Source organism: Myxine glutinosa, chromosome 3 (genome assembly GCF_964187855.1).
Source record: "Myxine glutinosa chromosome 3, kmMyxGlut1.1, whole genome shotgun sequence".
Lineage (NCBI taxonomy): Eukaryota > Metazoa > Chordata > Myxini > Myxiniformes > Myxinidae > Myxine > Myxine glutinosa.
In genome coordinates, this window is record NC_136263.1 from 77,360,841 (window position 1) to 77,387,722 (window position 26,882).

The 26,882-nt window shown below is 47.3% G+C and overlaps 1 long non-coding RNA gene across 1 annotated transcript; it reads right to left on the minus strand.

Annotated features, from left to right (window-relative positions):
- Positions 1-5,246: 5,246 nt before the first annotated feature.
- Positions 5,247-22,560, minus strand: LOC137424005 (uncharacterized). The gene is made up of 3 exons (XR_010983868.2): positions 22,309-22,560; positions 16,919-16,988; positions 5,247-5,646 (listed from the first exon to the last, which is right to left on the minus strand). It is a non-coding gene; the product is annotated as an uncharacterized LOC137424005 (long non-coding RNA).
- Between the last annotated feature and the right edge of the window lie 4,322 nt (positions 22,561-26,882).

Below are 26,882 nucleotides of genomic sequence, written 5' to 3' on the forward strand. Positions count from 1 at the left end.
AGCTTCATCGCGGGAGATTCCAATGATTCTGAACGCTTTGGTTTCAACAGCGTGAAGACGAGCTAGGTGTGAGGCAGGAGCACCAGCCCAGAGGGGAGAGCAGTATTCCATAGAGCTGCGGATGAAAGCCTTGTACGTGGTGAGGAGCTCAGGTGTGCCAAGGAAGGACTTCGCACGACGGAGGATGCCCAGTCGGCGACTGGCTTTGTTTGTGTGTTTGTTTGCGAACAAGATTTTGTGGACGGATTCGGACGAAATTTGGCAGAGATGTACCGTATGTCACAAGGACGAAATGATTAGATTTTGGTGAAGATCCGGATCCGGATCCGGCTACTAGAATTTTTAAAAGTGATTCTTCACCATTGGGAAATAGGGCCAACAACGATACATAGCAGGATATCTCAAAAAGTTATGGACGGATATGGACGAACCCTTGTGGACCGGCTGGGCGATTGACAAGGAAGAATCGATTCGATTTTGGTGAAGATCTGAATATGGATTCGGACATGATAATTATTTAATTTTTAAGTGATTCTTCACGATTGAGATAGGGCTAAAATCAACATATAGCAGGATATCTCAAAAAGTTATGGACGGATTTGGACGAAACCTGGTGGACAGGTTGTGTGTGACAAAGAAGAATCGATTCGATTTTGGTGAAGATCTGACTATGGATTCAGATATTAGAATTATTTAATTTTTAAGTGATTCTTCACTATTGAGAGATAGGGCTAAAATCAACATATAGCGGGATATCTCAAAAAGTTATGGACGGATTTGGACGAAACCTGGTGGACAGGTTGTGTGTGACAAAGAAGAATCGATTCGATTTTGGTGAAGATCTGACTATGGATTCAGATATTAGAATTATTTAATTTTTAAGTGATTCTTCACCATTGAGAGATCGGGCTAAAATCAACATATAGCGGGATATCTCAAAAAGTTATGGACGGATTTGGACGAAACCTGGTGGACAGATTGTGTGTGTGACAAAGAAGAATCGATTCGATTTTGGTGAAGATCTGAATATGGATTCGGACATGATAATTATTTAATTTTTAAGTGATTCTTCACTATTGAGAGATAGGGCTAAAATCAACATATAGCAGGATATCTCAAAAAGTTATGGACGGATTTGGACGAAACCTGGTGGACAGGTTGTGTGTGCGACAAAGAAGAATCGATTCAATTTTGGTGAAGATCCGGATCCGGCTAGTAGAATTTTAAAAGTGATTCTTCACCATTGGGAGAAATGGCCAAAAACGATACGTAGCAGGAGATCTCAAAACGTTGTGGCCGGAAGATTTTGATTAAATGTGATTCTGTATTGCGATGTTCTGGTCTACTCTGGCATACAAAACGTAAACTTCACCTGGCGGAGGTATGCTCTCCACTGAGTGCCGTTCGAGCTCCACTGTGTATTCATAATTCCCTTAGTTTAACCTGTCCCTGAATCTCCAGTTCTTTAATCTCAATTTATTTGGCCTTTTCTCACAAACACATAAAACCAAGAATTTATTACGTGCAGTGCAACATATTACGTTTCCCATGCCGAAGCCAAGATGCCGATGGTGTTTCCCGTCCAGAGCAGAATGTATGTCTATGTGAACGACCGGCGCTAAAATGGCACAACAGACCATGTGGCCGAGTGCGTCCATCATTCCACCTCATTGAGACTTATGGCGCTCACAGACCGTCGCTCCAACTCGCAGGGCGACCGGGTCAAAACTAGGTTCCCAGAGAGGGACACGGGGACTGCGTGAAGCCATGACCTGCTCTCCTTTGTCGCTGCGGCCAAAATTCGGGCTCTGGCGACCTGATCCGCTCTGTTCATCCGCCCAAGCTTCAGGTTCAGGTTCGGGCCTTCACGTTCACAGGCACCCAAGCCAAACTTTTTTTTTTATCTCCTGAATCTCCTGTTCTCTCAAACCTTCTCTTTCCCGAATCTCCAGTACTTTTTTCTTATATTCTCTTTCTTGTTCTTGTCTCTGAATCTTCAATTCTTTTTTTTCCGAATCTCCAATTCTTTTTTATCTTCTATTCCTTTTCTTGCTCTTGTTCTTTACTCCGAATATCCCATTATTTTAGCTTACATTCTCTTTCTTGCTCTTTTTCTTTGAACTGCAACTCCAACTTTCACAACTCCACATTTCACCCTTTTCGTCCTTTAACAATTGGAACGTTGATTCCTGCAAATGGTTCTCCCCAACTAAATATTTCAGCACCAATGTCAGGATTTCTGCCTTCTTTAGACTTAGTCTAGCTTCTATGTCGCAATGTGTAGCCCAGTCTAAAAGCTCAGATTTCTTTAACTTACCAAGTACTTCCTCCTCTGGTGACTCAATAAACTTTTTTGCATTAAATGCCATTATGATCATCTTTGGGTTTCACCTGGTTAGTTTTTAATCACTTTAGTATGACTATTAGAAATTTCGTTTCTTATCCTGGACAGGATTTTTATTTTTATTTTTATTTTTATTTTTTAAAATATAATTTTCTCTTTTTTTAAAGTTTTATTATTTATTAATTTGTATTTAAATGTATTTAAATATATGTATGAATATTTTATTCATATTATAGTAAATATACATACATACAATAGTAAAAGTATGAATTTATTAATATAAAATATATAATTTTAATATAAAATAAATTTAATAATTAATATATTAATATAATTTAATATAATTAAGAATTTTAATAATTTTTTTTTATCCTGGACAATAATCTCTTTAGTATTATTATTGGCAATTTGCTTTCTTATCGTATGAGCCCCCAAATTTATATTACATGTTCACCTCAAGGTAGTGAAGCAAGTGCCCCTGTTACCCAGAGGATGTCGCGGAAGAAAAGTTTTAAGGACAATACTGTGCCCTGTTTGATATTGTATCGGTGAAACCAACGTACAACAACAAACAGAAGGATCTTTTATAAGTAATATTTGTTACTAGTAAAAAGCCCATAAAAATGACAGGTTGGAACAAAGGGATGAACAGTGTTTAACTATACATACAGTAAAAGCGAGGGATATCTAATATCACACTTCATTATTTACACTTCTGCTAAAATACTCATTAAGAAAATAACTATCATATTTTAAGCAACATTAAACACGACAAGTCATTTCCACAACACTGCATATACATTATATATATACATTGCATTCAGAAAGTATTCAGACCCCTTCACTTTTTCACATTTTGTTATGTTGCAGCCTTATGCTGAAATCGTTTAAATTCATTTTTTCCCTCATCAATCTCCACCCAATACACCATAATGACAAAGAGAAAACAGGATTCTAGAAAGTTTTGCAAATTTATTAAAAAGAAAAAACTGAAATAACACATTGACATAAGTATTCATACCCTTTGCTATGACACTTGAAATTTAGCTCAGGCACCTCCCATTTATCTTGATCATCTTTGAGATGTTTCTACACCTTGATTGGAGTCCACTTGTGGTAAATTCAATTGATTGTACATGATGTGGAGAGGCACACACCTGTCTATATAAGGTCTCACAGCTGACAATGCATATCAGAGCAAAAACCAAGCCATGAGGTCGAAGGAACTGCCTGCAGAGCTCAGAGACAGGATTGTGTCGAGGCACAGATCTGGGGAAGCCTACAAAAAATTTCTGCTGCATTGAAGGTTCCCAAGAGCACAGTGGCCTCCATAATTCTTAAATGGAAGAAGTTTGGAACAACCAGGACTCTTCCCAGAGCTGGCCGCCCGGCCAAACTGAGCAATCGGGGGAGAAGGGCCTTGGTAATAGAGGTGACCAAGAACCCGATGGTCACTCTGGCTGAGCTCCAGAGATCCTGTGTGGAGATGGGAGAAACTTCCAGAAGGACAACCATCACTGCAACACTCCACCGATCTGGGCTTTATGGCAGAGTGGCCAGACAGAAGCCTCTCCTCAGTGAAAGACACATGAAAGCCCACAGAATCTTGTTTCTCACAGTCTGAGAGTCCTTTACGTGCTTTTTTGCAAGCTCCAAGCGGGCTTTCATGTTGCTAAACAGTTGCATAGGCTCCACCTATTAGGCATATGCTTAGTAGAGCAAATAAATTTACTCTTTTTTTTTCAAGAAGAAAGACGCATCCATCCAAACAAGTAACTAGATATATTCTGCTAATCTTACTATAATTCACCAAATGTCCGTCCATCTGTCTGTCTGTCTGTTCGAAGGTACCGTAAAAACTGCTGAACCGATCTCAACGATATTTTGGGTGCGTAATCCTGGGATCTCCAGGAGTAAAATAGGCTATTTAGTTTTCCCAATTTCAGCTTTAGTCTCCAGCATTCTCAGGTTTGAACTCACGCATAACATTCGCGTTCGCATAACGTTCATTGTTTTCATTGTGATGATGTTGTTTTCCCGGGTGCCGAACAAACGGCTGCACCGATCGCTGCACAGCTGCACCGATCGAACTCGGTGACCTCGGACAAAGACCTTTTATAAGGACACGGGTTGAATCCCTGCTTGAGAGAATTCTAACCTATTTCAACTGAGGGAAACACGTATCAGGAGTACATACGACATAGCGATTGTGAACACGATTATCGATCACGATTCACGATCGTCACGATCATAGTGTATCGATCACTGAGGGACATTTGGTGAATTATAGTAAGGTACTGTTTCGATTTTGATGAGATGCGTGTGATATGATTTAACGGATGTTTATATGAATCGTTTAAAATAAAAACAACCTTCAATTTCTGATATTTAATCTTCTCATTTGGGCCTCCCAATTGAAGCCCCGCCCGTTGGGCGGGTACCGTTGCTAGTTTAAGTAATAAGCAAGAGAAGACCTGGTCTCAGCCGATGTTTCACTCGCTTCCCAGCGAGCTTCCTTGGGCCGAGGCCAGCTCTTCTATGAATAACTAATATAACACGTTAAATAAGATGGTTTAAAAGCCGATGCATCAACTGCAGTACACCTCCGAATAAAAGGTTTTTTGTTTTTTTTCTACAGCTTTTAAAACTTTTATTTTATTTCATAGAATTATGTACTTGAACTACTGTAGAGCACATATCGCCTTATTTGCACTTCCAAAAACATTCGCTTTAGCAGTACTTAGCCAAGGTTTTATGCTGTTTCGACCAATCAAATTTGGTGCAAGCGCTGAGGACGGAGTTCGTAGAAGGAGCAACTTTGGACTGTTCTGTTGGATTAGTTAGAGTTAGACACGTCAGCTTTGTGTGGTTTCCACCGCTTGTGTTATTCAAAGTTCACAAACACAGCTAATATAAATTTTTATTTTTTATTTTTTTGTGTACAAGATCGAGGCTCGTGTAAGAGCCAACATCAATCACAAAACAAAATAAAACGGACACACAAAATATACAAAAAAGGCAGCCGTAGACAAGATGGGAGAGCACACAAGCACAACATTTGAGAGCAGGGACAACGGAAAATCTGTGGGAGGGAGAGGGCTTGGGGGGCGGAGGCATGGGAAGGTGGGGCGAGGGATGGGAGAGGTAAAAAAAAAACACAAGGACACTTCAGGAAAGGACTTCCAGGAAAGAAGTCGGTATTTAAAAAAAAATGGATCTGGGGTGAATTAACGGGGGTAGAAGAGATCAAGGTTTTGGATGGGGGAAGATAAGAGATGGTGGTGCACAGCTGTTTTGAAGACCTGGAGGGAGGAGTGTGATTGAAGAGAGTGAGGGAGTTTGTTCCAATTTTTCCTCCAATGACATGTAGCTTTTTTTCTTCCAATGAAGAGCAAATGCTCCAAACGTCAGCCGCACCCCATTTGCCATGATGGTAAACATGCTCTTATCAACCCACAGTTGATAAAATTAATTGTTGAATGAGATTGTCTGCCAGCACGTTTATGAGGATTTTAAAATACCATTTGAATTGGGGTATCTGGAGATGCATTATTTATCGCACAAGGGATTTGACATCGGTGAAATTTTTCTTTGCCACAAAAAAAGCAAAAAAGGTTCTGATGATTGGCACTGTTATTCATTGGGATGAGATTGGAATCCTCAGGGCACCTTACTATCTGTGTGTAAGTTATTACTATAGCCATGCTTTTTGAAATAAAAACAGGGTGTCTGATTGTCCGTCCGTCCGTCCATCTATCCATCCGTCAAACGACCTCCTCCTAAACGGCTGGGCAGAAAATCAACAAACTTGGTCGTTATCATTATCACATGGCAAGAAGGTGCAAGAGCAGTATCATTTTTGGTACTGCCACCTGGGGCACAGTCAAAATGTCAAATACCGAAAATGGCAATTACAGGCACATTTTAAATGTGTATGCAATCAACACTGGGAGACGCATGAAATATGTAATGATTTCTTGGATTTGCCCACACCCCAGGGGGTGGAGACTCGAGTTCAAGGGGGGAAATTTTTATGACAAAATTTGATATTGGGTCAATCCTGGTGGAATTTTAGCCATCTTTCAACTTTGCTTAATGTGGGAAGCGTGAGGATTGGCGATGGCGTGTCATCGACTTCGCTACAGTTTCATTTTTGCAGTTGCTTGCACTGACTGACATCCTATGAATGGCAAGGCCATGGAAAGACATCATTGTACTTTTGCATGAATTACAATAACTCAACACGGTTTATGAGTATTTCAACAAAAGGATCTTGGCATCATGAGCGAAGTGCTAATTTGAGAGGATAGCACAGGCCATGTTTTGCAGGGCGGCCAGGAAGTCACTTTACCCCTCTCCCAGTAAAGCATTCGTTCTTAAACTATTTTAATACACAGGTGTTATTGTGGATACCTGATGTTAGCCTAATGTTTAGGGTGGTGGGCTTGGGATCCTAAGGTCCTGCGTTCGTAATCCCGTTCAGCTGTTGAATTAATACCAGGTGGGGTTGACCCACCCTGTTATCCCTCTGAGGTCGGCGAAGTGAGTACCAGGGTACTGGGTCCTCCCTCAAAGAGGTTGGTGGCAGAATTTGCACTCTGGCTGCTGTAAAAACACCTCATTCCAGAGCACATACACACACAGGATGGTGCTGAGGAGTCGTCTAAGTACGCAGAGACGTGCTGATCCAGTATATGCTCCCATATATATGTATTTTTTTATTGTGGAGTACTTACAATAATTAATCAGTCATTGTCCTCAAATCCTCAAACTTAACTGTGATAAATCTGAAATAATCATCATTGGCCCAAAAACGCTCACCAAGTCCACCCATAACTTTGCCCTCAACATCGACGGTTTCCCAGTATCCACCTCCCCTCACATCCGGAATCTTGGCATCATCTTTGACCAAACCCTCTCCTTCGACAAATACACTAAACAGATCACAAAGACAGCCTTCTTTCACCTGAAAAACATCGCCCGTCTCCGTCCATCCCTCTCCTCCGTGGCTGCAGAAACCCTCATCCACGCCTTCATCACTTCCCGTCTGGACTACTGCAATAGCCTCCTTTATGGTTCACCCTCAACAATCACCAATAAACTCCAATACATTCAGAACTCCGCTGCCCGTCTACTCACCCATTCCCGGACCCGTGACCACATCACCCCCGTCCTTTACAAGCTTCACTGGCTCCCCATCTCCCAGAGAATCCAGTACAAAATCCTCCTCTTGACCTACAAAGCCCTCCATAACCTGGCCCCATCCTACCTGGCTGACCTCCTCTCCAGACACACTCCCACCCGCAACCTCCGCTCTGCTGGTACCAACCTCCTGACCCCCCCCCCCCATCCGGACCAAATTTAGATCCTGGGGGGACAGGGCCTTCTCCATCGCTGCTCCCACCCTCTGGAACTCGCTACCTCACACCATCAGAGACTCCTCCTCACTCACCACATTCAAAACATCACTCAAGACCCACCTGTTCAACACTGCATTCAACATTTAACCCACAGCATCTAACCCCTGACTATCTCCTCTCCTTCTCCCTCCTTTGTGCTTTGAATATTTCCCTATTGATTCTTCTTTTTTTGCAATTGTCTTTATGTTTTGCTATGCATTATGTTTTGCACTCTGTCAAAGCGTCTTTGGGCTTCCTGAAAAGCGCTATATAAAATAAATGCATTATTATTATTATTATTGTATTTGTACGTGCTTCATCATTCTTCTTGCACCACTGAACTTATGGAGGGTAGAGAGGAAGGAAGGGAAGGATGGAGGTACGGGAAATATAACAAGGGTAAAGCCACTTTCAGGCCACCTTGTACTTCAACTTCAAATATTCGTCATCAATTGTTTTTTATTCCATTTGACAGAAGCAATCTGGTCATATTTTTCGCGAACTGTTTTTTGTACAAATGTATCGGAAAATAATTGCACACTTTGTAATTATTTTTTGTAATTATTGTAAACGGAGCGAAGCGAAGTCGAAGACGTTTATTCCCGATACGTGAAACGTGAAGCAACCCATTCCTACAGAAAACGGATTTTTTGGGTTGTTGGGCGCATTTTCCATCCAATCCTAACCCTAACTGCTCAGGTGACTTTGTCAAAACATTCTCTATGGGTAGCCGCTCATATGTTGAACGTTTCATTTCATTCACTCAAGCGGTTGTGGAGAAAACTAATTTAAAAGTGAATAAAGGTGAAAAAGTGAGGGCGGAAGAAAAAGAAAAGTGAGGGCCTCGGCCGATGTTCCACAATCCGGTCAAGGATGCTTGTGGATGCCTATTGCGGAATATTTTAACTAGAGGGCTGCGATCAGAGATCGTTAATGGTTTCCGATACAGCCAACACGTAATATTAGCCAACTACTAAAACGCCCGTCAAATATGACAGGTTGGAACAGTTTACTTGACCGTGCAGCCTCATGAGCGTGCCAACGTCTGAAGCCTCGGCCTAGCGTCAGGTGTGCTTATATATTCTTTATTTATTCGACATCATAAGGATGTAAATGAACACTCGTTTTACTTTGTGTGCGTTGCACATCACGTGCAGTGAATTCCACCTCCCTGCACCTTGTATTTATTGTTATTTTTAAAAACGCTTCTGTACACCACCCTTGATGCTCGGTTTGCAAGCCAACGTCTACAATTCCAATATGAGACATAATTTCTCTTTTTTGGAAAATGTTTTTCGAGTTCGTTTCATCCTCCAAAATAGGCCGAAGTGAACGCACATTAGTGTTCAGAGATTTGCCTTTAAAACCTACCCTTATGAAGGGGGACAGACATCTGTACAAACACACAAACTGACATTGTGTTTTATATGGTAGATTGGTAGCACTTGAAATTCTGCCTCATAAAGAAAACAAACCTTTTTTTTCCCAAAAAGCTGGACACCATGGACACTAAGACTGAACACTGAACAACTCCCCCTATGGGAACCATATATAACTACCTCTGCCACCAAAGATGACATCTCTGTCTTTCCACCTTTGCCTTTCCCCTCCAACTGAAGGTAGATGGAGGTTATGTATTCACTCCTGTTTGTCTGTCTGTTTGTCTGTGAGCAGGATATCTCAAAAGGTTATGGACGGATTTGGACGAAATTTGGTGTACATGTTGGGTGTGTGACAAGGACAAATTGATTCGATTTTGGTGAACATCCGAATGCGGATCAGAGAATTTTTAAGTGATTCCTCGCCATTGAGAGAGCAGGCAAAAGATATATAGCATGATGTATCAAAAAGTTGTGGATGGATTACGACAAAACAAGGTGCACGAGTTGGTTCGGTGACAAGAACAAACCGATTCAATCTTGATTCATGTCCGAATCCAGATCCGGTCTATCAGTGGGATCAAACCGTAAACTGTTTAGCCCGGCAGATGTATGGTCTTTCCTGAGTGCTGTTCCAGTTAAATTGTAGGAATCCATTTGTTGTAAATATTTGTAGAAAAAAAAAAATTCTGAAGAAAAGTTCGAAAATAAATAAATACATAACCTAAATAAAAATACAGATGTACTGGCAAAGCAATGGGTTAATTGGCCTGAGATCCAGATAAAGTTGTGGCGGACACGATGGCTCGCTGGCGCGGTGACATCATTCCGCGCACCAAGAGGGTGTCGGCCTCGCCCGAGGGGTAGGCGTGGCCTCGGGATATACACGGGGCGCGCAGCCCCGAGCACCTCAGTGCTATAGTTGAGCTTTGGAATAAAGACTCTTTTTGGTTACCTGCGTTGTTGCTTATCTTCTTGGCAAACAAGTCGTGCGCATAGCACCACACTTCACTGGTGACCTCGACGCTGGTTCAGCCGCCGCTGACCAACAGAACACGCCAATGTCAAACAACGCGGTCGCGGTGAAACTCCCTGAGTTTTGGGAAGCTCAGGCCGAGGTATGGTTCGTGCAGGCCGAGGCACAGTTCCAACTTCGAGGCGTAACGGCGGATGAGACGCGTTATTACCACGTCATCGCCGCCCTCGGGCCCGGCACAGCCGCCCGAGTCGTGTCCGTCCTGCGGAACCCACCGGCCGACCACAGGTACGAGGCGCTCAAGCGTCTCCTCATCGCCACGTTCGGCCTCACGGAGTGCGAACGGGCGGACTGCCTCCTGGACCTTCCCGAACTCGGCGACACACGACCATCGGTGCGGATGGATTACATGCTGTCGTTGCTGGGTGACAAAGCCCCGGATTTTTTATTCCGGGCGCTCTTTCTACGCCAGCTACCGGCACAGGTACGCCTCGCGTTGGCCGGTTCAAAAATAAAGGAACCCCGCGCTCTGGCCATCGAGGCCGACAAGTTTTTCGCGGCTTGTGACACGCGGGCGAGAGTCGGTGCGGCCGTCGCGGATCCCGAGGCTGATGCTGCTGCACACCTCGTGGATCCCGAGGCTGATGCCGATGCACACCTCGTGGCCGCCGCCATGCCCCGCCCACCACCACCGTGAAAACCACGGCCTCCGCCTCCGCCGCAAACCTGGTGCCGTTTCCACACCAGGTTTGGCCACAAGGCTAGGAATTGTTGCCCGCCATGCTAGTTTGGCAAGTCGGGAAACTACCAAGCCGGCGCTCGGTAGCGGCCCTGAGCGTCGGCCATTCCGGCAGCCTCCTTTTTGTCACGGACACCTTGTCCGGGCATCGCTTCCTCTGCGACACAGGCGCACAGGTGAGCGTTATCCCTGCCTCCACGTCCGACAAGCGAACCGCGGGCCGGGGCCCCGCGTTGCTTGCAGCCAACGGTACACCCATATGCACATTCGGGAAGCACTGCCTCTCCCTGCGGTTCGGAGGGCAACGCTTTCAATGGACGTTCGTAACCGCCAGCGTGCCCATGGCATTGCTCGGTGCAGACTTCCTATGTGCAAATGGGTTGTTGGTGGACGTGAAGAACAGACGCCTCGTCCAGGCCGAAACGTTCAGCTCGCTTGCTTGCACGCTGAGCAGTTCGTTGGGCAGCTCCCTGAGCAGCTCACCGAGCGGCTCGCCAAGCGGGTTGCTGAGCGGTTCGGTCCCGGCGAGGTTGGTCTGTACGCTTCCGGCAGCGGACGAGTTCACCCGCCTCCTCGCCAGCTACCCGGCCCTCACGCGGCCCACCTTCTCGGCGGTGGCCGTCAAGCATGGGGTGGAACATCACATCCCCACCATCGGGCCACCAGTCTACGCCCGGCCATGTCGCCTCGAGCCGACGAATCTTGCGGTGGCAAAGGCGGAGTTCGCTACGCTGGAGCGGCTGGGCATCGTACGGTGCTCCAAGAGCGCTTGGGCGTCGCCACTGCACATCGTGCCGAAGCCCGGCGGGGGATGGCGGCCGTGCGGAGACTACCGCCGCCTCAATGATGCCACCACCCCCGACCGCTACCCAGTCCCTCACAAGGCTCACATTCAGGACTTTTCCGCCCGGTTGGCGAAAATGTCCTTCTTTTCTAAGGTGGACCTCATCCGCAGATACCACCAGGTCCCCGTCAGGCCGGAGGACATACTGAAGATGGCCGTCATTGCACCAATCGGCCTCTTCAAGTTTCTTCGGATGCCCTTCGGGTTGAAGAATGGGGCTCAGGCATTCAAATGGTTGATGGACAGCGTCTTGCGCGACTTGGTTTGCGTTTACGTCTACCTGGACGACATCCTCGTCGCCAGTGCGTCCCGCGAAGAGCACCTCCGCCACCTCCGCACGCTCTTCGAACGCCTGGGCCAGCATGGCCTGATCGTAAACCCCGCCAAGTGCCGGTTCGGCATCGCCAAAATCGACTTTTTGGGGCACCGCGTCACCAGGCACGGGGCCACCCGCTTACCGGCAAAGGTGGAGGCGGTCAAGGGGTTTCCGCGCCCCCGCACGCTCAGGGGGCTCCAGGAGTTCCTGGGCATGGTAAACTTTTACCACCGTTTCCTGCCCCGCGTCGCCCAGCTCCTGCGCCCCCTGCACGAGGCCCTCCGGGGGAAGCCGGGAAAAGGTGACGTTGTTTGGACCGAGCAGATGGACGTGGCGTTCGCGGGCGCGAAGCTCGCCTTGGCTAACGCCACCATGCTCGCGCACCCGGCGCTCGATGCACCGATCGCCCTCACCACAGACGCGTCGGACTACGCGGTGGGCGCGGTGCACGAGCAATGGTGCGTGGTGCTTGGCAACCGCTGGCGTTTTTCAGCCGGCAGATTCGCCCACACGAACGCCGGTACAGCACCTTCGACCGCGAGTTGCTCGGGCTCCACCTGGCGGTCCGGCACTTCCGCCATCTGTTCGAGGGCCGTTCGTTCACGGCCTTCGTCGACCACAAGCCCCTGGTCTTCGCGATGGCCAAGGTCGCCGAGCCATGGTTGGCCCACAGCAGCGTCACCTCTCGGCCGTGTCCGAGTACACGACGGACATCCGGCATGTCGCGGGAAAGGACAACCCGGTGGCGGATTGCCTTTCCCGGTCCGTCGCCCACGCGGTCCCCCTCGGGATCGACTATGCCCGGATGGCGGCGGACCAGACCGCCGACCCCAACGTCCAGGCCTTGCGGACCGCCATCACGGGCCTCCGCGTCACCGAGGTGCCATTCGACGGTGCGGGCACGGCCCTCTTGTGCGACGTCTCCCTCGGGCGGCCTCGCCCCATCGTGCCTGCGGGCTGGCAGGGCCGGGTTTTTGAGGCCATCCATGGCCTGTCCCACCTGGGCACGAAGGCCTCCCAGAGGTTGGTCGCCGACAAGTTCGTCTGGCATGGCCTCCGGAAGGCCGTCCGCGATTGGACGAGGACTTGCCTCGCTTGCCAGCACGCGTAGGTGCACCGCCAAAACCAGGCCCCGTTGGCCCCGTTCACGGTGCCCGAACGTCGGTTCGACCACGTTCACGTGGACTTGGTGGGACCTCTGCCCCCCTCGCGGGGTTTCACCCATGTCCTCACCATGGTGGACTGCACCACCCGGTGGCCGGAGGTCGTGCCTTTGACGGCGGCGGACGTCGCGCAGGCGTTCATCGCCTCCTGGGTTGCCCGGTTCGGCGCCCCCTCGGACATCTCGTCTGACCGCGGCCCCCAGTTCACCTCGGAGCTCTGGGGGGCGGTCGCGCAGGGGCTCGGCGTCCAGCTGCACCGCACCATGGCCTACCACCCCCAGGCCAACGGCCTGTGCGAGCGCTCCCACCGCTCCTTGAAGGCCGCGCTCCGGGCCACCCTCCGCGATGGCGGCTGGGTCGACAGGCTCCCCTGGGTCCTGCTGGGCCGCCGGACGGTGCCCACGGACGACCTGCGCGCATCCGTGGTGGAGTTGGTCTTCGGATAACCGCTGCGGGTGCCGGGCGAGTTCCTCCCCGACTCCACGGCACCATGGCGCAGCAGTGCTCCGCACTGCAGGAGACCGCCCGGAGGTTCGCCCCGGTGCCGACGGCGCACCACGGGTGCCCGCCAACGCACGTCGCCCCGGAGCTTTGCACGGCGGAGTACGTGTTCGTCCGCCACGATGCCCACCGGACACCGCTGCGGCCCCCGTACGACGGGCCCTTCCGCGTGCTGGATACCGGGGCGAAACACTTCACCCTCGACATCGGCGGTACTCCTGACCGCGTTTCCGTGGACCGCCTCAAGCCGGCCCACCTCGACGTGGACCACCCCCCGCCAGTGGCTCGGCCCCCGCGGCGGGGCCGCCCCCCGGCGGGTGGACCTCCGGCACCACCCGGCCCCGCCAGCACGCCCCCCCCCCTCCCCCCGGTCCTGCACCCATCCCAGATGACATCTCGGCATCCCAGATGCCACCAGCCGCCAGAGGGCGCTTCGGTCGGGTCATCCGTTTGCCCCGCAAACTGACCCTTCAGGTGCGCGGGAATTCTGGTGGGGCGCGTGTGGCGGACACGATGGCTCGCTGGTGCGGTGACATCATTCCACGCACCAAGAGGGTGTCGGCCACGCCCGAGGGGTAGGCGTGGCCTCGGGATATACACGGGGCGCGCAGCCCCGAGCACCTCAGTGCTGTAGTTGAGCTTTGGAATAAAGACTCTTTTTGGTTACCCGCGTTGTTGCTTATCTTCTTGGCAAACAGGTCGTGCGCATAGCACCGCACTTCAAAGTCATATTAGATGACTGTTTGGGACAGAGAGGTTTGATCACAAGGCAGGTTTACACAATTCGAATTAAAAACCTATTACTCCCCCAAACAAGTGCCAAGGTAATGCTTGTGTACAGGTTGGCTAAAGGGAAAGAAAACTGTTATTGATTGAATAACGGGAGAATGATGCAGCGCAAGGCTGCGGGGTAGCATCATTGGCTGAGGGTGCAGATGTGCCACTGGTGCAGTGCCCCCTTGCCGATTAGGGGGGGAATGTTGTTCATGGTGCCGGTGATAGCTCGTCTACTCTTCGCGATGGGCACCGTGGGATCTCTAACGCCATGGCACATTTGACGTCAATTTAACGTCTATCCGAGGGACGGCACACACTGATGAATCAAGCAATGTCCTGTGAAACACCAGGGTGACCGTTTATAGCTGGGTCGGGATTCGATCCCAGACGAGACAGCTCAAAGGCAGTTGCGCATGCCTCAAAGCTATCTTCCCAGCCTTTGATCCTGGGTTGTGACAAATGTATCTTGTTTGCTTGCTCGGCCATAAAAAAGCAATTCTGATTCCAAAATATCTTGATCCTGATATTAGACAAGTGTGACGTCAGCGTGAGAGTCGTATTGTGTGGGGTGGGTGATTTGGATTGATTTATAGTATTTTTTGAAATTAAGACATTTAGCAAGATTAGAACATTTTGAAATTCCACTTTAATTTTTGCATTGTTTCTGCACCTAATCAAAACGTCCTTGCCTTATCAAACATCACATTGTGTCTGTTGTTTACAAAACTAACCAGAAGTTGCTCACACCTTTAAACTTACTAGGGGGCTCGTTGGTCCCATTGGACCAAATTTTAATTGGCCTTCACCGCTGGTGTGTGTGTGTGTGTGTGTGTGTGTGTGTGTGTGTGTGTGTGTGTGTGTGTGTGTGTGTGTGTGTGTGTGTATGAGTACCAGTTCGCTGGTAATTCCCTGTTTGTCGCAAGAGGCGACCAACATGGTTGGCGGCAGGAAGAGCATCCGGCCATAAAACATTGCTTCAAAAAGGGGACAATGGTGCCCGAAAAAGGCCAACCCCTGCTCTGCGGGGAAAAATGGCCTTTAAAGGTGGTTCTTTCTTCTTCTCCTTCACCGCCATGTACCATACCTCCTCCTGAGCTCGGGCGACTTTTGCGTCCTCGGAGTCTTTTGGATTGGGTCCTTGGGGACACACATACACACACATATACACACACACACACACACACATACACACACACACATACACACACACATACACACACACACATACACACACACACACACACACACACAAACACACACACACACACACACACACATATATATCTTTTGGTGCTCGGGGACATTTGGGTCTTTGGGATATTTGGGTCCTTGGGGATTTTTGGGTCTTTTGGGTCCCCAAGGACTTTTAGGTCCACGGGGACTTTTGGGTCTTCGGGAACATTTGGGTCATCTGGGTCTTTAAAGTCCTCAGTGACTTTTGGTTCATCTTGGTCTTGTGGATCCTTGGGGCATTTTTGAATCCTCAGGGACTTTTGGGTCGTCTGGGTCTTTAGGGTCCTCGGAAACTTTTGGGTCTTTGGAATCTTTAGGGTCCTTGGGAACTTTTGGGTATTTTGGGTCCTCAGGAACTTTTAAGTCCTCTGGGTCTTTAAGGGTCTTTGGCGTCTTAAGGATCTTAGGAGTTTTAAAGGGTCTTCAAAGGTCAAAGGGATCTCAGCAGTCGAAAGAGTTAAAAGGCGCATTTCAATGGTATGTAATAAGTAATTAATAGACACAAAAAGTATGCCTCGCACGTACACACACACACACAAACACACAAACAAACATACACACACACACACACACACACACACACACACACACACACATAAACACACACACACACACAAACAAACATACACACACATACACACACACACATACACACAGATACACAAACATACATACACACACACACACACACATACACACACACATACACAAACAAACACACACACAAACACACACACATACAAACACACATACACAAACAAACACACACACAAACACACACACATACACAAACAAACACACACACAAACACACAAAACTCATTCATTTATCCTAGAAGGCTCTGAAATATTGTTTTAAACAAAAAGACATTTTGGAATTATTTTATTTTTCCAGCAAATGCACATCTGTAGATTAGAATTGCAAATTAAAGAATTCAAGTAAATGCCCTTCGAGAATATTTATTGAATAATAATAGTTTTGCTTTTTGTGATAAAATCACCAACCGCTCATCTGAGCTCCTATATTTGTGCAAGGGCGCTCTCTGGTGATGGCCGCGTGTTGTCTGAATTCACCTGAAATGCAGTTTCACCTTTACATTTTGCTCCCTCCCCAAAAATAAATCTGTAAAAACTTCCATGTTATCCAAGCCAAACATTTGCAGCCCATGGCAAGTTGAGCGTCAAACTCATATATAATGGGAATTTCTAAAACAACCTGCAAGCTCATTTCATAAACATTTAGCTCACCTGGAACGAAGTTCAGGGGAGCTTATGCGTTCGTCGGTAAACACTTGAAACTTCTTCTTCTCCGAAACCGCTGATGGGATTGCAAACAAATTTGGCACAAATTATATTTGTTGTGTTGTGACTAAAGTTTGTTCACAGCATTTTTTAAAATCTGCCCCTGTGGGGGAGTACGGGGAGGTTGCCCCCCACAATCGGTGTTTGCTTTCTTCTCAGAAACTCAGTATGCAATTCTGATGAAACGTCACCCCAACCTTAATCACCTGTGTTGTACCAAAGTTTTTTCAAGGTATTGGAAAAATTGGGGTCTGAGGAGGTATACGGGGTGGGGGGAGGGATGGGGGTTGCCCCCCAAAAGAGGTATTTTTTTTTGTTTGTTTGTTTAAAGTCTTATGATTATGTTAGTATGATTCTACATGCTGCCCTGTCTTGTAGCAACCATTGAAATTGGTTTAAAATACCTTTAGTCGGTACAGTATAGTTTATTCTACCAGGTGAGCGCCAGAGGTATTGCCCCTATGTTTATTTTCGTAATGGTACTTTTATTCCTTTTCACGTCCTCTAGGTATTTTGGGTTCTCGGGTCTTTTCGGTCCTCTGGGTCTTCGGGGTATTTAAGGGTATTTGGGGGGTATTGGGTCCTCAGGGTCTTTGGGGGGGTATTGGGTCCTCAGGGTCTTTTGGGTCTTTGGGGGTGTTTTGGTTCCTGTGGGTCTGTTCGGTTTTTGGGGTATTTTCGGTCTTTGGGGTACTTTGGGTCTTTGGAGTATTTTGGGTCTTCTGGGTCTTTTTGGTCTTCTGGGTCTTTCCGATCTTTTCGGTCTTCGGAGTCTTTTGTATCTTCGGGGTCTTTAAGGGTCTTCTGGGTCTTTTGGGTCTGCCCTCAGGGCATATGCCAAACGAAGCCACAATAAGTTGGACCAATAATAGACTTGAGCGCACTTCAATAAAGTGATATATATATATATATTCCCCTATGCTAGTCGAGGTATAGTGATCTAAGGTCTCATTATTGTTGGCCCATGGACTCAATACAGATGCACTGAACCAATGTAGCCATTTTTGGCAAATATGATGAATAATTGGTCTGTTAGCGAAGCGACACTCAGGCTCTGCTAGTATTCCAGTGATATAGATATCTACCTGAGGACTAGCTCTGAGCTTGGTTCACATGGGCCTGGCTTCAAATCAATACTCTCATGTCTAGACCTCAGGCTCTCATGTCTAGACCGGTACACTCCGCCGGCAACGGCTCAATACCAGCTCGTAGGTCAGACAGACAGCTCCGGAAGCTGAAGACCAAGAAGCCTAAAGGAATAATATCCCAATCAATCAATGGCGACTTTTACTCTCACTTAATGGTAGAGGAAGGGAAAGAACCCTTTTGACTATACATCTTTATGGGAAAGAAATGTTTATTGCAAATATCGCTTCAACAGAAGCTTGTGATGATTCTCACGAAAGGCAGACCTCCGTGTCAGTCAATGAGCCGTGCACCCGTGACGTCACGCGAATAGACGGAAGTAGCTCATTTGCATAACGGAAGTGAAAATAGTCCGATTTTAAAATATGCATTATCTAACTTATTATTCTCCCAATTTTTTTTTCTGCTAATGGGTCAGAGATACATCCTCTTCGAGACTTAGACATATAGATTCAAAAAAATTCATGATTGTGTTTCTTTAACAGAAACTGGATCGGATGGATTTGTTGCACCTGAACATGAAAATCCTATTTGTTCCGTTTAATTGAGATGTGATCATGAAACTGTACATACATTTTTGGATTGAGCTGACAGGAAGACCAAGACTCCTAGAGACTGTTTGTGTGTGTGTGTGTGTGTGTGTCTTTGTGTGTGTGTTTGTGTGTGTGTGTGCGTGTGTATATGTGCGTGTGTGTGTGTGTTTGTTTGTGTGTGTGTATGTGTGTGTGTTTGTGTGTGTGAGTATGTGTGTGTGTGTGTGTGTGTGCGTGTGTCTTTGTGTGTGTTTGTGTGTGTATTTGTGTGTGTGTGTCTTTGTGTATGTCTGTGTGTGTGTCTTTGTGTATGTCTGTGTGTGTGTCTTTGTGTATGTCTGTGTGTGTGTGTGTGTGTGTGTGTGTGCTTGTGTGTGTGTGTGTGTGTGAGAGAGAGAGAGAGAGAGTGTGTGTGCGTGTGTGTGAGTGTGTGCGTGTGCGTGTGTCTTTGTGTGTGTTTGTGTGTGTATTTGTGTGTGTGTGTCTTTGTGTATGTCTGTGTGTGTGTCTTTGTGTATGTCTGTGTGTGTGTCTTTGTGTATGTCTGTGTGTGTGTATGTGTGTGTGCTTGTGTGTGTGAGTATGTGTGTGTGTGTGTGTGTGCGTGTGTCTTTGTGTGTGTTTGTGTGTGTATTTGTGTGTGTGTGTCTTTGTGTATGTCTGTGTGTGTGTCTTTGTGTATGTCTGTGTGTGTGTCTTTGTGTATGTCTGTGTGTGTGTCTTTGTGTATGTCTGTGTGTGTGTGTGAGAGAGAGAGAGAGAGTGTGTGTGTGTGTGTGTGTGTGTGTGTGTGTCTGTGTGTGTGTGTGTGAATCGAACTGAATCTGTACTCAACTGAATGAATGTAAATCTTGAATCGATGTAAAATTGTGAGCAAATGATCTCCGATCGATCTCTGCTCTTTGCAAAGCTGCCATAGCAGGTAATACATCCGGTGGTTTGTCATTCCCATCCCAGTGGAAATCATGGCAGGAATTTCGAATTCAGCCATGTGATCGAGCGCACAATGACCTCCTCTTTTCGAAAGGTATAACGAGATCCCGAACATCCACAAGCCATTGCGTGCAAATTGATTCCTGGCTTAACTTGGCAGCCCTTGGATGGATGGTGCGCTCTTTGATGCAGGGTGCTGCCCGTTCAGCACCAGGGTGGCAGTTTATAAACAGTCAGAGCGGGAATCGAACCCACAATGGTTAGCTTAAAGGTGAATGCACCACATCAGGGCTATGATGTCAGCACTGTTGCACTGAGATGCATCCTCATCTGAAAATAATTTGGAGGGACAAACCTCAAACTAGATTCACTTCATGTGCGGACCCCCTAACCTGTGCCCCCCTCCATGTGCGGACCCCCTAACCTGTGCCCCCTCCATGTGCGGACCCCCTAACCTGTGCCCCCCTCCATCACCACAGAAGAGTAGAGGCGACTTTTAAATCGTCGTAAAGCACCTTGTACTTCAATTACGACCCATTCAACATTGTGTCACCGAGTTACACAACATTACATTCGTGAACGTTAATTGTATCGACATTCTGTGTGTAAGTGAGTCACGCACCCATCTTGAACAAGCCTCAGGTGTTGCAAGGTGTCGTGGCTATACCTGAGCCAATGAGAATTAGGTAAACTGGGCTTTCCAGCATTATATAAAAGTGATGAGAAAAAGCGTTTCAAAACTCTGTGTCCCATTTGGAATCCCATTAATTTGTCAGTGAACAAAGGTCAGAATGAGCCTCAAGCTTTTGGTTGAAAACTTCCATGAACACCAAAGGTGTACCTGACCTTGAAAGATTACTTTCGTGAACTTAACTCAATTTGGCCCCAGCTGTGGCATATCCCGGGCTACTTCTCAGGGCTTATCTGATCCATCAGATGATGAAAACGATTCAGTGCTGCTGGGAAATCTGTTACTAAAAGGAGGAGTGTGTGTGTGTGTGTGTGTGTGTGTGTGTGTGTGTGTTATATATGTGCGTGTGTGTGTGTGTGCGTGCGCACGTATGTTTGTGTATTTTGAGATTTCCAATTTACTGTTTTAAAGACTAAATTTAAAATTCATTAAATTAAGATATATTTTTTTCACTCATCCACACATAATACCCCACAATGTCAAAGTGTATTTTTTTTTTAGAAAATTTTACAAAATAATAAAAAATGGAATACAAAAAGATCTAATCTACATAAGTATTCAACCCCCTGAGTCAATGCTTTGTAGAAGCAACTTTGGCAGAGATTACAGCTTTGATTCTTCTTGGGTATGTCCATCAGCTTTGCACATCTGGTTGGGGAGTTTCTCCCATTCTTTCTTGCAGATTTGCTCAAGCTCTTCCGAGTTGGATGGGAAGCGTCGGTGACCAGCAATCTTCAAGTCTTTTCACAGATTCTCAGTGGGATTCCAGTCTGGGCTTTGTCTGAGCCACTCAATAACTTTCATGTTCTTGTTCTGAAGCCATTCCAGTGTTGCTTTGGCTGTATGCTTGGGGTCATTATCCTGTTTGAATGTAAATCTTCACCACAGTCTAAGGTCTTTTGCTCTCCGAAGCAGGTTCTCCTCGAGGAATTGCCTGTATTTGGCTCCATTTATTGTTCCCTCTATCCTTGCATCCCCATGGCATGATGCTGCCACCACCATGCTTCACGGCAGGGATGGTGTAAAATGGGTGATGATGCTCTGCTTCCACCAGATGTAGCGCTTTGCATTCAAGCCAAAGAGTTCAATTTTTCTCTCATCAGACCACAGAAAATTTGCCTCATGCTTTCAGAGACCTTCACGAACCTTTTTGCAAACTCCAGGTGTACTGTCATGTTCCTTTTTCTCAGGAGTGGCTTCCTTCTGGCCACTCTCCCATCATACTAAAATACGCCATTTGTGTCTGTCCGTCTGTCTGATGAATTTTTGACACCAATACATTCCGTCCTTACTTCTCCAATCTCAACCAAACCTGACAGGATGACTACGGGTTACATAATGAAGGTTGTACGCATTCATTTGCCCCAAGGGGGTTTTCTCCCCCGAGTGGGTTTTCCCCACCATTGCCATCAATGGGTTGTGTGTTGAGGTGTATATCAATGTTAAATTAGCTTTATCGTGGCGTTTTTCCAAAGAAGAAGATTTATCGTAGCATTTTTCCAAAGACGCTTTTAATAACAAAATTAATAACAATCGCATATTGTTAATGTTATTACAAAACAATATTAATACTAATAATGTCTCACTTCCCAAAGGTGTTATTCCTGCAGTGATAACGTGTTTAAATAGCTTAGAGTTATAATGGTGTTTCTATGGGAGCAACGGCTTCGACGGGAAGAGAAAATAGCACCGCAAAGCGGGCGAAACCCCTCAGTCCATGCATGGTGAAAGGAAGCCGTCCAACAGACACTGCAAACATGGATTTAATCAGACAAGCCGTTCTGCTCGAAATTGACGGAAACCAATTTCAAGATGGCTACCGTGGCTGCCATATTGAAAATCGCAGCATGACCATTTTCGAAAGGAACCTTCCTCTACTCAACCCCAACACACAATGCACAAATGGATACTAGTACCGACAGCAAAGCCGCAATGAGCCGGCGAAGCCAAAGCCTCTTGCCACTATTTTACCCATCACTATGGCATCAGTAGGTTAGGTAGTTGGTAGTAGGTAGGTGTAGTAGGTACCGTACCTGGTAAGACTTGGTAGGTAGTTGGTAGTAGGTAGGTATGTAGGTAGTTGGTAGTAGGTAGGTGTAGTAGGTACCGTACCTGGTAAGACTTGGTAAAAGAGAACAGCAGACAGTCCTCCCCAATACCTGCATACAATAAATGTCACAAGAAGCTTAAGGAAATAAGTATACGATGTGCTAGCTTAAGGCCTATTTTAAGAAATTTTAACTGGGCTTAACATACGTTTTCACAGTATGTGTGTAGTCTTCTAACTTCAGTCGCTGGCAGGACTGGTTCTCTCCGGGCACTGCGGCTTCCTCCACCAGAAGAGGTTAGCTTGCAGTGATTAATTCGGTGAATTCCGTCTCAACTTCGGATATTTCCGGCCGTGAAAAACGATCCGTATTTCTAAACTAAATATGTAAACCGCTTATACCGTATTTCTGGCTGTGAAAAACTATCCCATACGGCCGCGAGATTTCTAAAAAATAATTCTTCGTCAATGTTAGAATATTTGACGCCGTTTTCACCGTCCAAAACGTGTAATAAGCTTTAAAAAAAACATTTTTTCAAATGCTCGAATCTCATTGGTTCTGGTGTTGGTGACGATTTTCGTTGAAGATAACGAGGTTGGTCTTAACGTATTTTAATTACTAATGAGAGGTTTCATTAGATTGTGAATCAAAGAACGACGGGTGAAACAAACTCCTATTGAACTTTTTCGCAATTGTTTTATGCAAACTTCCGCATCCGGTCGATGGCGCCCACCATTGAGCGCTTTCATTTTAGAAATATTTTTGCAAATGCTCGACTCTCATTGGGTCCGGTGTTTGGTGGCGCGTTTTGTTGAAGATAACCAGGACCGTGCGGGCCGATGTTGGTCTTAAATTATTTTATTAATACATCGGAGGTGCATAAGATTGTGAATCAAACGACGACGGGTGAAAGAAACTCCTAATGAACGTTGTAAATTTGTTATGCATACTTCCGCCTCCGCAAGATGGCTGCGCCCACTGCGCTTCGGATTCTCGAGCCAAGGCATAATCAGGTTTTCAACATAATACGTACTCGTTTATTGACAACACCGGCTTCGCCGGCTACTAGTACCCGACTGCAAAGCCGCAATGAGCCGGCGAAGCCAAAGCCTCTTGCCACTATTTTACCCATCACGATGGCATCAGTAGGTTAGGTAGTTGATAGTAGGTCGGTGTAGGTACCGTACCTGGTAAGACTTGGTAAAAGAGAAGAGCAGACAGTCCTCCCTAATACCTACATACAATAAATGTCACAAGAAGCTCAAGGAAGTAACTATAAAATGGATACTAGTACCCGACTGCAAAGCCGCAATGAGCCGGCGAAGCCAAAGCTTCTTGCCACTATTTTACCCATCACGATGGCATCAGTAGGTTAGGTAGTTGATAGTAGGTCGGTGTAGGTACCGTACCTGGTAAGACTTGGTAAAAGAGAAGAGCAGACAGTCCTCCCCAATACCTACATGCAATAAATGTCACAAGAAGCTCAAGGAAGTAACTATACGATGTGCTAGCTTAAGGCCTATTTTAAGAAATTTTAACTGGGCTTAACATACTGTTGCGGATATGGCATTTGGCCTCAATATCCGCTTGTAAATACTCCCCTATTTCCCCAATACTCCCCAACTATCCCCAATCCCCCATTCCCTAGTCCCATTGCCTCTAAATAACACTCTGTAGAACCGACCTTCCCCTTTTTCCCCCATTAAATGTCGTGCCCAGGTCCACCGCATCTCACGTAGACAACTTTCGGACATCTTGCTAGTTATTCTTAGTCTATGTCAGTTAAGGACTCGTTTCCATTAATTCTGACTCTTCGTTGCACCAGAATGTGATTGTATGGCACCAGTAGTGAGTTTAGGACCTCCCCTTACCTCCTCCCATCTTCCCCATGAAACAACAACAACTACAACAACAACAACAACAACAACTACAACTACAACAACAGAGGAGATTGGGGGCGGCGCGGCGCGGGGAGTGTGCGTCCTCACACCGGCTTGGTTAGCCGCCATTGCCATGTGCGCCCACGGGGTTACCACGAAGGGGCTGGCTGTCAGCCCCTCGTCAGGGGCGGAGCCCGGTAACCCCCCGCAGCCAGTAAGAAGGGCGGACTGATTCCATCTGGGGCGGAGTTAACTAGCCGAGGGCGTGTCACTCCCCGCCGGATATGCGCAGCGACTTACCGGACGTGACGTCAGATGCGCCCCCAGCTTGAGAGACAAGTCGCGACCTCCGAGCGCTGAGCGACCTCCCCGCATCTTTGGACCGGACCGGGTCGATTTTGCCCCTGAGCCAAGGTGCACCTTGAGCCATCGACTGCCCGCTTTCCTTGCCATCAATCCCCGTGTGAGTCAGTTTTGTCCTGTTTATCTGTCGTCTGTCGGGGCTAGTATAAGACCGTGTTTAAGTGCCTATCTTCCTATGCTGTCCCTCTCATTCCTGTAATCTAACCTTCCGCCATAATATAACCTCCTCCGGAGGTCTTGAGAACCGTATCCCTGGTGTCGTGTCATTTTAATCCCAGCCGTTGTGTCCTTTTCCTTCATTGATCTAGCGTAGCGCGACTCGGCCAAGGTTCGAGTATAATCGGGTAACTTGTGCGGACACGGCGGCCATTCCGCTCGGCCCACCATAACATCAAAGTCGTGTCTGTAACAATTGGTGTCAGGAGTGTCGAATTCGGACCTGGGACTAAATTTATTAGGCCCAAATTTTGGAACACCAATTGTACCACTAGGGTAACAATTGGTGTTGGGAGGTAGAATTCGATCCGGAGCGCGTTTCCCGCGCTCGAAATTATAACGGCGAAATTCGATTGTGTTTTACCAAATATAAAAACCCGAATTTTGAAAGTCGCACTATGGCAGACCAAGTCGGCTGGGGTCCGGTAGGGGAGAGTGAGGCAGGGTCGGTCCAGGACCAAATTGAGGGACGTGAGGAGAGCGAAGCAGTGAGGGTAGCAGACGCACAAAATAGCGTCATTGCGCCCGACGTAGCGGGCGCGCAAAATGGCGCCTCGCTGGTCACCGCGCCCGCGACCGTGGCAGCGCCCCTGGTGGATTCGAACCTTTTCCTCCTGCAAATGAGGGCCCTTATGGAACAAATGGGTGAGCAATTGGGAGACCAAATTAGAGGTTTGAAAAGCAGTATGGGACAAATGGGGAACCGGATGGAGGCTCAGAATGAGCAATTGGGGGGTAATGGGAAGCCAAATGGGGGTAATGAGGGACGAAGCGAGGGGTACCGGTGAGGGGTTAGACAATAGATTAGGGGAAATACAGGAGGGGTTAACGGGGGTAGAAAACAGAATGGCCGCTCAAGAGAATCAAATGGAAGGGATGCAAAAAGGGTTAGAGGGGTTAGAAAACAGGATGGAAGGCAAATTGAGGGACATGAGGGACCAAGCGGAAAGGGAAGTTAACCAAATGGGGCAGCAGATAGAGGGGGTCAGAATGGGGGTAGAAACTAAACTGGATGCTCACAGGGAGGAAATGGAGCAGATGAGGGTGGCATCTGGGCAGGAGATGCAAGTGATGGGAGAGGAGATCAGAAGAGGTGTGAGTGAGGAGGTCGGAGGAGTGCGCGAGGAGGTGAGGCACTGTAAGGAGCGCATGGAGAAGGAGGTGAGAAAGGGGACTGTAAAATTGCAAAGTGGTATAGAGGAGTTGATGCTGGGAGTAGAACAACTGACAGTGGGACAAAAGGAGTTGGGGGAACAGGTAAAGAAGAACACAGCGGTAATAGAGGGGTTAAAATCGATGCAGAAGGAGATGAAAAAGGACGTAGGGGTAATTAAAAAAGAGTGTCAGACGGTACATGAGGACTTGACGAAAAAAATGAACAAAGTGGTAGAGGTGATGGAGGTTAAAGAGCGGGAGGTGCGGGAGCAAATAGAAAAAAATAAAGTGGAGTTAGAGGAAGAACTTAAAGGGGCGCACGAGGAGATGAAGGAGGTGAAACAGAAATTAGAGGAAGTGGAAGAAGGGGTGAGCGAAATTAAGAAGCGACGGAGAGAGGATAAGAAAGAGATAAAAGAGGAGGTAAAAGAATCGGTCCAAAGTCTGTGTTCGGATCGTGATGATGTGCTCATTAACCGGATGAGGGATTCGCAGGTGATGGAGGAGAAGCGAAAAGAAAGAGGACTCGGTGTAAGTGGTGACCAATATGGTCGTGCGTATGATGCGCCAGGGGATTTAATAAGCTTGGGGGTCGAGATAGACCCGGGTGTTCGTGAGAGGCCGTTGGTGAAGTGTGCGACAGGTCTGGTGTGCGAAAAAGGAGGTGTGCAAGAAAGTCCGACTCTGGGGTGTGTGAGGAAAAAGTGCGTGCCAAGGAGTGAGGGTGCTGGCGAGCGTGAGTCGGTCGTAGCGCGTGTGCGAGGGAGCACATGGAAGCGCGGTGTGGTAAGTGTTACAGAGGGTGTGACGGGAGAGTGTGCGCAAGAGTGTGCGCGAGAAAGGTGTGTGATGGACAGGTGCATGGGGAAAGAGTGCGCTGTCAAAGGCAAGGAAGAATGCACACCTGTGTGGAGTGTTACAGAGGGTGTAACGGGAGAGTGTGCG